Source organism: Neofelis nebulosa, chromosome 10 (genome assembly GCF_028018385.1).
Source record: "Neofelis nebulosa isolate mNeoNeb1 chromosome 10, mNeoNeb1.pri, whole genome shotgun sequence".
Classification (NCBI taxonomy): Eukaryota; Metazoa; Chordata; class Mammalia; order Carnivora; family Felidae; genus Neofelis; species Neofelis nebulosa.
In genome coordinates, this window is record NC_080791.1 from 4417204 (window position 1) to 4428093 (window position 10890).

Here is a 10890-nt window from a genome sequence, read left to right on the forward strand (position 1 = left end):
TGTGTGTGTGTGTGTGTGTGTGTGTGTGTGTGTGTGTGTTCTGAAGATGCCAAAAACAGAGCTTCTACAGTCACTGTAGTGGAGGGATGCAGGGTGATCTTGGACATAGATGTCTGCCTGTCTGGAATATGCTACTTCATTTGTTTGGACTTACTTCTTTTAATCCTCTAAGATGGGATCATTTTGTTCTACATTCTCAGACATGGGCAGGGATATGTGGTGTCAGTAGTTTAGCCTCCTGCATTTATTTGCCTAGGCTGTAGGTGATACCCAGTGGGAGGATAGAGTTTTCAGGTAGTGATGCTACTCTCTTGGATCCTAGTGGCAGAGAAGGTGGCAGGTGCTGACCCATACTTCTCTGGGTTTCAGCTGCTTTGGGTGTCGGTTCTCTTGTCTGGCATCTGAACGTAGCTGTCACTTCTGTTCTGCAGGGCAGTGTGGATCCATGGGGACCTCCTCTGTTAACTGGAAGATTCTGCACACCCTACCTACCCTAGAGGCCACCCTACGGGCTCCTGGGCACATCCATCTCCTGAACCTTGGTGGCCCTGGGGACTACCCTAAACCCCTCCACCTGCACCACTTGGTAAGATGATGTGAGCAGTATGAGTTGACTTTCAAAGCACATTCATCTGATTTTTGTTGCTGTTGAGTCTTGGACAAGGTGCAGAGGTGTTACTATGGGGCATTATGATGCAAGAGAAATGTTGCCATTACCACATTCCTCGAGTGTCTCATGATCCACATATCATCTCTGTGTCATTTCCCCCACTCTGTGTTGGTACATATGTCTCTTGTGGAGATGGAATGGGGCCATATACAGAAAAGCAGGCATGGCGCTTCAGCAGATGTGTGCCGTACACAGTCCATGTGCTGGGCGGTGGAGGCATGAGGCTCAGCCTAACGTATATCTATCCAGTTGAGCCCTCACTCATCCACAGTTGTTTGATGGGTCATGAAAGCACCTGAACCAGGGCTATAACAGGTCTTCATCAAAGTTTAAGGGATGGTTCTCCCCTTCACCTTGGGATCACCTGAAGCATGTGGGATACCCTCTGCATGTGATTTGGGATGTGACTGGGCCAAAGAGTTTAAGTTGTTTGAGGAATGGGGTGATGGTTTTTGTTTTTAGTTTTTTGTTTTTTGTTGTTGTTTTTTTTTTTTTTTTTTTTTTTTTTTTTTTTTGGCCTCTGCACAATCTACTCCAATCAAAATAAACCTCCATCCCTTCTAGGGTCTTTTGCAGATCCAGATTTTGCTCCCGTGATTGACAACAAAACTGACTCTACCACAAGGACCAAGAAGGACAAGGTAAGTGTGTGGACATTTGCAGTTGTAACTTTTTGTGGAAACCCTTATTTTTCTGTGCAGCACTCTCTCCTGGCATTGTCTCTGTTTTGTGTGTTGTGTAATATATCTGCTTATTTTTCTTATTTTCCAAATGCACAACCTTAACCCAAGTGTCTACGGGCTTCTCTATTTTCATCCCGTCAACTCCTTGTGGTAAGTAGAAGCCAAACATGGTCAGGGCTGAGGACCTGAGGGCTTTTCCAGTATGTTCCTGGAAATAACCCAAGGAGGATGACACCACACTCCACCTGGAAGTCTTCTGGCTTGCCTCATTTTTTCTGCACCTCCTCAAAGTGGAATCATTGCTCTTACTGTTACTTCCTGTTCTGTTTCTGTCTAGGGGATTAACGTGTTCAGAAAATCCACAGTTATCCTTATGGTATGAAAATGCAAAATACCTTCACTCCAACTTTATTTTTGTATGTGTCATTTAGAGTGGTCTTAGACAAAGTAAATTTCATACCCATCAACATTTAGCCTTTTCTTTCTTTCTTTCTCTCTCTCTCTCTCTCTTTTTTTTTTTTTTTTTTTTTTGGAAATGTGCTATCCGGAATCCCTTCACATGTGCCCTGGGTATAAATATTCTGAACTATAAGAGGTGACATATTTGTCCTAGAAAACGTGCATTGGAACATGAGTGGCAAAGAGAGAAAGTCCATAATTGCCTGCATCGTAATTCCCCACTGTGTCCTTCATTTGTGTTCACATGAGCATGTTCTCTTGTGTCCTGTGTCAGTGTTACAGGCGAAACATGGAAATGTACAGCAGAAACAAAAGTGTGTTTGTGTTAATTCTGTTATTTAGAATTTCAGCTCATTTTTTCAGAGGACACAATTACCATGAAAATTGTACTGTACTTAAACTGAGAAGTACCATTGCATTAAAACAAATTACCTAAGCCTAACTAACATGTATAAGTAACATGTTTCTCTAAGAACATGACTTTCCAGGTTCTCTGCATGACCTCAGTATCCCCATCACCCCATGTGTCTCTGTGCCCATGGATAGCACTTCCAGAGAGGAGAAGAGCCCATTGTCGGGAGAGAAGCAGATTGGGCACAGGCAGGGGCTTAAAGGCAGATCTTTGAGCCACAAGGGCTATGATTCCATGTGTGGAGACTGGGATTGTCATTCCTTCTTATTCTGTAGTTCTTCACATACAAATAAGCAGCCTCTGCGGTAGAGGGGGATGAGGGGTGGTGGTTGATCCTGGACTTAGATGCCTTCATATCGGGAATATGCTGTTTTATTAATTTACTCCATATTCACTCCATGAATCCTTTAGGACAAGAGCCCTTGCTGTCCTACATTTGCAGACATGTGGAGACCCTAGTTCCTTCCCATAGCCTCTGTTCCCCACCCCCAAAGCTCTCAATAGAACCCAAAGTATGGGTAGAGTTCTTTTGATGCCGATGCTGCCCGCTTGGAACCTGGTGGTGGGGAAGCTGGCAGGAGATGAGCACTGGTTCTTTAGGCTTCCACTTTTTGCCAGTGTTGGTACTTGGTTCTGTCCTCTGAACATAGCTTTCATTTCTGTTCTGCAGGCCATTATGTATGCAAGAGGGCCTGGTCCTTTCCTAGGTTTGCCTTGCAAGCTGTACCCCATGGATCACCCTTCATCACCAGTCATGGGCTATGGGCCACCTCCAGCTCCTCCAAGTACATCACCAGTCATGGGCTATGGGCCACCTCCAGCTCCTCCAAGTACTCAATTTGGTAAGATGACCTGAACTGGATGAGTGACTGATAAAGCGTATTCATCTTCTTCGTGAAAGACTTTGTGGGAATGACGTAGAGATGGTTGTGAGGGCTTGGCAATTCAACTGCAAACATGCCTGAGGACAGTGTAATATAAATCCAAGGTTTCTCAGGACATAGGTACGATGGGCTTTGCCATTTCCCTGAAATGAGGTGAGGTATAGGTTTCTCTTGTCAAAAAGAAAGAGGATTTTTACACAACGGTAGATGTATCAGCAGTACTGGTGTGTATTTTACAGACACAATGTTGTGGGTTCTGTGACAGATGAGACGCACCCCTAACTTCAGGTGCCTCAGGTGTCCTGTGTGAAATGGGGCACATGCATTATATGACACAGAACTTGTGGTCACCATAATGGAAGCAGCAGGGAAGGAATGGGGGAAACTTGAATCACACAGGAATAGAAAGTAAGTTGTGGATGGCAAGCAGAGTTTGAGGAGTTGCAGAAGGGAGGGTGTTGGGGTCAGCAGGATGGATTTGGAGGCCTTTCAGGGCACGGCCCACGGCCTGGGCAGGGAGAATGAGGATATCTGCAAAGAACTGCTTCACGGGTTCAAGCACAGTGTACAATGCAGTCATCATCTCTGGAATGTCAAGGTTACCACAGTGCACCCAGTTCATAATCTAAAAAGAAGACTGTTGTTTCCTTTGGTTTTCTGAAGGGTCTGCACATGTATGAAAGAATGTCCTGGAGATTTGGTAAATTAAACTTGGTCTTAGGAAATGCTTGTCTGCCTAAGTTTGTGTGTCTCAGTGAGACTAAGTGCGAAGATAGGTTGTAGATCAACTGAACGGCTTCCTTGGCCTTCAGCCTGAGTCAGATTCTTGGGGAATTCAGGGTTGAGGAGGAGCTGCCCCTGCTGAAGTCCGGTCATCACACCCCTGCATCTGCTGTCACCACCCTGCCTGTAGGTTTGCATCTCCAGAACTTCCCTCACAATTTCCTGAGGCTTTGCCTGTGTTCCTGTTGGCTCAGCTCTAACACCAGCTCTCAGTGGGGCCATCTCAGAGCCTGAGATTTGTAATCTGAGAAACAGGGACAATGTTGGTTTCTGAGGTCAGTACGATGAAGAGGTGACAAGCACATAAGGAATTTGTAAAATGTATGGGATGAGTGGGCACTCACCCTTCTCAGGGTATAAATGTACATGCACGCAGAAGATCATCTACAGATGTTCATTCAATTTCATGCAACTGAGAGTATAATGCCTGAGGCTGAGAGATTGGCAATCACTATTTCAAAAGATACGGCAAAGACCCCAGTGTTTTTTCTATGAAAATTCGGGTCCTATTTTACAAAGAAGAAAAAGATAACTGTGATACTGTGTACATTCAGGAATCTATATCTAAGATTTAAAGACAGTCTTTTTCCCTTATAGGTAGACACACAGATGTGGCCACACAATGAAGTGTTCATCCAAGGGCACAGATCTGTTGTCCTCTATGCATTTTGTCTTCAACAATATAAGATCCCATTGTAATAACCCAAAATCTCTTTGACTTACAGGAGAATTTGAAGTTTGAAGAGAACCCTGAACTGCGACAAATGGGCTGTGGTCAAGTAATATATTTAGAAAAGTTGTCTGATAAACGTATTTGACTGAATTCTTTCCCTGACCAATCCTGTCCCCTCTATTTTGTCTTTGCTCGTTTCCCCTGATAAACCCATCACAGTTCTGTGTCTGTGTCAGTATCTGCTTCCAGGAGGACCTAACGGTCATTCTATTTTGATGTATACAGTGTGACTCCTGTATACACAGTCACAAACAGTTAGAATCTACAGTAATAGGGGCAGAAGATAAGTCACTGTTTGAATTATATTGACTGCACATGTCCCCTGGTTCCTTCTGGGGTGGTGGACACAACCTTCCTCTAGATCTGGTGATGGTGGCGTTTACTCCTCAATAGGTACTCGCAAGCACACAGTGCCTGCTAGTCACAGTGGTGTGTGGTGATCAGCAGGACAGCTGTCAGTCCCCACGAAGTGGCTGATTCCTGATTGCAAGAAATGGATGAGGAGTCAGCAGTGTCTCTGGTAGAACAGTGAGGAAACCCTGCATTAATCCAGATGTTGTGGACTTTTCCCACCTACCAGCTACCTCACAGTAGCACCAATCCAGGTGGGAGCTGAGGTAGACTTATGGTAGTAGTTTTTGGGGTGACACTTATGATGTCTTGTATTCCTCCCAGTGTTTTCTTTTAATTTTTTTGCAATGTGTTTATTTTTTGAGCGGGAGAGAGAAAACAAGCGAGAGAGGGGCAGACAGAGAGAGGGAGACACAGAATCCAAAGCAGTCTCAGTCTCTGAGCTGTCAGCCCAGAACCTGACAAGAGGCTCAAACTCACATCCCATGAGATCACGACCTGAGCTGAAGTCAGGCACTTAACCGACTGAGCCACCCATAGGCCCCTCTTCCCACTGTTTTCTCAGTGAGGGATGGGCAGGGCAGAGGTCAATGACATGATACCCTTTCCTCCCTCACCACCAAAGTGGGGTTGGTTGTAAGCATCTGGCTCTTTCCAGGTCCTCCAAGCCCATGCATAATGCCCTCGAGCCCCTGAATCCTGCTGGGCCCTCCTTCCTCCCAGGTTATGGAGGCAAGCAGCCTTCCATCAACTTTGGTGTCATGGCTGGGCCACCAGGGGGTCAAGGTCTGGCTGTCCACATGCTTCCCAGGAGTGGCTTGGAACAGCAATGCTGCAGTAAAGGTCAACATGAGCAGCTTCTGTAAACAGGATTCTCATCCACTGCGATCAGGGCCTGGGCTAAAACATGACAGGAGAGAGGGGGACACAGGATATGTGGTGCCCTGCTTCTTGGACAGGGCTGCACAGAGCAGAAAGCTGAGGGCCTGGGGAGAGGCAGAGAAAGAGACACTGAGTCAGTGATGGGGGAATTGGGCATGTCTGAGAGAGTGAGAGGAAGAAACAGAGGGAGACAGGAGTAGAGAGAAGCAGACAAAGAGGAGTCAAAGAGGAAAGGATGGAGCTGGTCACAGTGTGTGAGGGGGCGATGGGCCATGCAGGAGGGGCTCTGTGACGATACTCTCAGTGTTGGAGGCAGAAAGTGTGGGAACCCTGGGCATGACAGTTCCCTGAATGCAAGGCTCCAGCCTCACGGGGGCAATCTCTGTACAGGCCATTGCCCCTGGGAAGATGGGTGCCCCTCATTTTGCCTTCTGTGTTGGGGCCCAGTCTCAGTATCGGTCATGGAGAGAAATGGCTTGAGGCAGAGTGTGCAGGTCATTAGCAGGTAAAGTCCAGAGTGTGCCCCATGGGGAGGTAACCATCATCTGTCTCCCCCACTGTCCCCAGTCCCTACTCCATTCCCCCGTGCTTGAGCACGACCTTCCCTATGTTCCAAAACCAGGCGTCAGGCATTGTGCTGTCTCCAGAGCCTGCAGCCTGGAACTTGAAAAGATGGATTATTGATCTCAACCAAAAGCTTTTGAGAATAAGGTCTGTATTCTCCTTCTGGACCGAGTTATGTGCAACATGATGGTGCATTGCTATTCTTACATCTGCTGATCTCTGGATTCTGGATTGTAAGTGAGCAGTTTAAAACACCACAGCTTTCTCTTACATGAAAGGAGAAACCTATGTCCTCACCCAGCCTTCCTCTGATTGTGAAGACATGGCAATTATTATTTGAAGGCACAATTATCTACCTATGAGTCTGATGGGCACTATTTCATCCATCTTCACCCTGAAAGCATTTTTCATTGAAAATATTACCAATATAGAGGCAGGAAATTCATAACAGATGTGTAGCTCCCTCTGGGTATGCATTCTGACCTTGTCACATTTGTGTCATCAAACACATTATTGACAACATGAAAAATAAGCTCTCAACATCAAGATGGTGACATTAGAGAATGTGGTATGAATTTCACATGCTCTCAATTAGAAATAATTTTTTAATGGTGAAGGAGAAACTTAAAGTTTTGTCAAATTTTATTGAAATATAATAGACACACCATGTTGTATTAGTTTCAGGCATATATCATAGTGATTCCGTGTGTATACATTATGCTCTCCAGATACCTAGACAAGTGTAGCTATCATGTGAAAGCATGCAACACTTTCTTACAGGATTGACTGTATTCCATAGGCTGTACCTTGTAGCCCAATGACGTATTCATTCCATAGCTGGAAGCCTGTATCTCTTTCTCAAGGGTGTCAATTTTTTATTCAACCCAAGTATTTTCGTGGTAAACACCACTGCCTGTGGCTCATTCATTATGTGTCAATTTGCGTTCTGTATTTCTGGGAATGCTGCTTAAAGCATTATAGATGAGGGGCGCCTGGGTGGCTCAGTCGATTGAGCGTCTGACTTCAGCTCAGGTCGTAATCTCGCAGTTCGTGGGTTTGAGCCCCGCGTCGGGCTCTGTGCTGACAGCTCAGAGCCTGGAGCCTGCTTCAGATTCTGTGTCTCCCTCTCTCTCTGCCCCTTCCCCGCTCATACTCTGTCTCTCTCTGGTTCTCAAAAATGAATAAATGTTAAAAAAAATTTTTTTTAAAGCATTACAAATGATATCATGACATCAATAAATTGTTTCATTCTTCACTCACTATACAGGAGAAAGAAAAGATTTCTTTGTGTCCCAGGCCCTGTCACTAAGACCTTTCCCAGTCTGGAGAACAGGCCAACTGGATCAGCTACACCCTCAGTACCTCCAGCTGAGCTGCCATGGCCTTGAGCATTGCAGGAATTCCTGCAGCCGGCAGAGGGCGCATGCGCGCGCGTGCGTACCACGCCCAGGGAGGGCCTGGTCTTCTGCGTGCTCAGTGATGGCGGGAGAAGGCGCTTGTTAGGTTTTTCTGATCCAGTGTGCCTCAGAGCTGGAAAGGCTTCCTTGCTTCTGAGGTCCCAGTGCCTCTGAGTGTGGGCAAAGAGCCAGAGCTGCGTTTCCAGCAGGTTCCACCCCAGGCCGGGGGACACCCTGGAGGCTTCCAGCCACTTGGCATCTCCTCAGTGGTGGGGCTGAGTAGTGAGGCAGGGGGCTGGGCGGCTTCCCCAGAAACGCGGGATGGTCAGTGAGCGGCACAGTCCCTTGCATTTTCTGGGGTGTTCTGTGGTTTGTTCCTCATTTCCCCTGCCGCTTTGTGAACAAGATGTATTTCACTCAAGGATCCGTGGATTCAGGGGGTCCTGGGACGCCACGTCCGAGAGGCTGGCGTTGGTTTGTTCCAGGTTCAGGCTTGTTTCGGGGGAGAAATCCTGACACAAATTCGGAGGAGCAGGAGCCGCATTCAGTTGGGAAGTGAAGAAGCCAAATGTTGACTCTCAGAACCTTCTAGAAGAATGAACTGGGAACCACTCTCCGGGTCCCGCCGGAACCAGAGCCCGAGGTAAAAACGCGATGTGCCCTCCACATCATACATGCTTTTAGTAATGTTCAGTGGGGATTTTTTCCCAACAATGTTGTAGTTGTTGACAACAACTGAAAAACTGACAGGTAAGTTGTGTCAGGAACCTCCCGTTATTTGACTGTTCAGTATTATTCCTGCCACAGAATTTGTTACGGTTGTCCTCTGTTGTCTTCGTTGGAAGGAGTCTCATCAATAATATCTTAAAAACATAGTCGTTACCTTTTCCCCTTTTCAGTTGAGATTTGGCATGTTTTCTGATTTCTCATGAACTCGTGAACATCTAAAATACTTTTAAATTGATTGCGGTTTTTACTAAAAGCTGAATCACCGGATCCCTCTGTGACTGCTGCTGGTCAAAGGACATACCAAGGCCACTTCTCAGTGTGGGTAAGATTGTGCTAAGCAAACACTGTGAATCAATTTTATTTTTTTATTTTTTTTATTTATTAAAAAAAAAATTTTTTTTAACGTTTATTTTGAGACAGGGAGAGACAGAGCATGAACAGGGGAGGGTCAGAGACAGGGAGACACAGAATATGAAACAGGCTCCAGGCTCTGAGCCGTCAGCACAGAGCCCAACGCGGGGCTCGAACTCACGGACCGGGAGATCATGACCCGAGCCGAAGTTGGCCGCCCAACTGACTGAGCCACCTAGGCACCCCTGTGAATCAATTTTAGAAGAAAAAGCCTGATGGTATTTTGTCTTTATGAAAATTGATGCTTAGATTCCCCTGTCTGATACATTTCGACTTTTTTTTTTCTTTTTTGCTCATTTTCTCATTCAGAGATTCATAGACCTGCCTGAGTTTCACATTCACCACACATACTTTCAAGGCTCCTTTCTGTCACTGTAAGAAAGAAGACAGACCTTCTGATGCACATGCAAGTTTCTGTAACTTCAAGATTTGTTGTGTAGGTCTCTGTTACTTTTCCCATCCAGTTGAAAATATCATCCCACCTTGGGTAGTTCCATAAAAAAATGTAATCTGTGTGCATCAGTATGATTTCATTTCATTATACTGGATTTCTTCATTGTATGTGTATGTATGTAAGATGTTCTTCATCTTATGTATATGTATACATTAGATGTTTTAGTCCTGAGAAAATCCCACATGTAGTTGAATTTGAAAGAAAAATGTATATTCTGTACATTTTGCATATTAAATTCCTAAATGTAGATTTTTTGCAAGTGAAATTAGGGTTGTTTTCTGAGAAAGATGCAAGGGGAGAAAAACCATTTCAGGGGGAAAAGAATGGTGTGTAGTTTTCACATGTCTGCAGGAGTTACTCAATTACATATGTGTTTATGAGCAGTTTTATGACAGTGTCCTATTTTTCCAATTCATTAATGATTTCATAAGCTACGTATATCACTTTTCATTCCAAGATTATAAAATTAAAACTTCTTTCTTCTGTTGCTATGAGAGTATTTCCATTTTGTATTAACTTGTAAAATTCAAGTGTAATTAACATTGGGTTATGTTTGCTTCAAGGTGTACAGTATAATGGTTTAACACTTCTCCTATGACTCCATGCTCCTCAGTATGAATGTATTCTTCATCTCCTTCCCCTCTTTCACCCACCCCCCACCTACCTGCCCTCTGGCAAGCACCAGTTTCCTCTCTAAATTTCAGAGTCGGGTTTTTTTTGGTCTGTCTTCTTTTCTCCGTTTTCTTTGTTTCTTTGTTTTGTTTCCCAAATTCCATGTAAAGTGATGTCATATGGTATTTTTCTTTTTTTTTTTTTCTTTTTTTTTTTTTTAATTTTTTTTTCAATGTTTTTTATTTATTTTTGGGACAGAGAGAGACAGACAGACCATGAACGGGGGAGGGGCAGAGAGAGGGAGACACAGAATCGGAAACAGGCTCCAGGCTCCGAGCCATCAGCCCAGAGCCCGACGCGGGGCTCGAACTCACGGACCGCGAGATCGTGACCTGGCTGAAGTCGGACGCTTAACCGACTGCGCCACCCAGGCGCCCCGGTATTTTTCTTTTAGCGTACAGCCTCATGGGGGGCTTGAACTCCTGAACTGTGAGAGCATGACCTGAGCCCAAACCAAGAGTCGGACGCTTAACTGACTGAGCCACTCAGGCACCTAAGGTGAATGACTTTCTAAATGCATTGTTGGATTTGGGTTGAAAATATTTTCTTGACAATTACTGTATTTATGTTCATCGGAGATATTGGCCTGTTGTTTTGTTATTGTTTTGTAATGTCTTTATTTGGTTTGGTATCAGGGTACTCATGACCTTGTAGAATGAACTTGGAAACTTGCCTTCCACTTTCATATTTTAGAGTATTTTAAGAACAGGTATTAACTGTTAATTTTTTAAAATATAATTTATCTTCAAATTGGCTTATATACACCACCCACTGCTCATCCCAACAAGTGCCCTCCTCAGTGCCCA

General features: G+C 44.9%; 1 long non-coding RNA gene across 2 annotated transcripts; it reads left to right on the plus strand.

Annotated features, from left to right (window-relative positions):
- The first annotated feature begins 3012 nt into the window (after positions 1-3012).
- LOC131486743 (uncharacterized) lies at positions 3013-10192 on the plus strand. Of its 2 annotated transcripts, none has more exons than XR_009249424.1 (4): positions 3013-3066; positions 4617-8461; positions 8718-8869; positions 9268-10192. It is a non-coding gene; the product is annotated as an uncharacterized LOC131486743 (long non-coding RNA). The 2 variants fall into 2 exon arrangements; XR_009249423.1 differs by having other exon boundaries at positions 8802-8869.
- The last annotated feature ends 698 nt before the right edge of the window (positions 10193-10890 follow it).